Raw genomic sequence first — 645 nt, 5'->3', positions numbered from 1 at the left:
GGCACGTGGCAGTAGGCCTCCAGCGAGGACAGCAGGATGTAGATGAACCACAGGGAGAGGAAGAGGAAGAAGGTGAGGAGCTTGGCTGTCCGTGGGCCTCCGAGCTCGCCGCCTGATATGCTCGGACGGCGGCGGTAGAGCAGCACCAGCACGCACACCAGTGCCATGATGGTGAAGAGGGTGACCGAGAAGGCCAGGGAGCCCGGCTGAACCTTGAAACTTTTGCCTCTGGTCTTCCAGTAAACGGAGGCGATGGTCCACGCCACCCCGATGCCCAGGAACACATTGACCGCATTGCTGCCTGTGACGTTCCCAATGGACGCATCAGCATATTGGTCCTGGATTGCGGCCACTTTACTCGCAAATGTGTCTGGAGCACAAAGATAGGGCAGGAGACAAATTGTGAAATGCAATTTTAAGTTATCTGCAGTTTGTCAGACTCTGAATAGGATTGCAGGAGAGAAAATGGATGGATGGATTGTAGCTTTTGCACCTTTTAGGTGTACTTAAGATGGTGATTGCTTTTGAGTTTGTATTCTTATGGCAGGCCAAACCTTAAAGGGACACACAATTTTTTATTTTTATTTTTTGGAAGACTTTTTAATTGCTTCGAGAAGTGCACAAGCAAGTGATTTTTTTTTTTTT

General features: G+C 49.1%; 1 pseudogene; it reads right to left on the bottom strand.

Moving 5' to 3' along the window:
• Window positions 1-5: 5 nt before the first annotated feature.
• LOC109508837 (sodium/calcium exchanger 2 pseudogene) lies at window positions 6-431 on the bottom strand (annotated as a pseudogene).
• Window positions 432-645: the final 214 nt, after the last annotated feature.

The sequence above is a fragment of the Hippocampus comes genome, unplaced genomic scaffold (assembly GCF_001891065.2).
Source record: "Hippocampus comes isolate QL1 unplaced genomic scaffold, H_comes_QL1_v1.1 C16651926, whole genome shotgun sequence".
Lineage (NCBI taxonomy): Eukaryota > Metazoa > Chordata > Actinopteri > Syngnathiformes > Syngnathidae > Hippocampus > Hippocampus comes.
The sequence above is the reverse complement of the archived record's forward strand: the minus strand, read 5'-3'. Positions and strand labels throughout refer to the sequence as shown.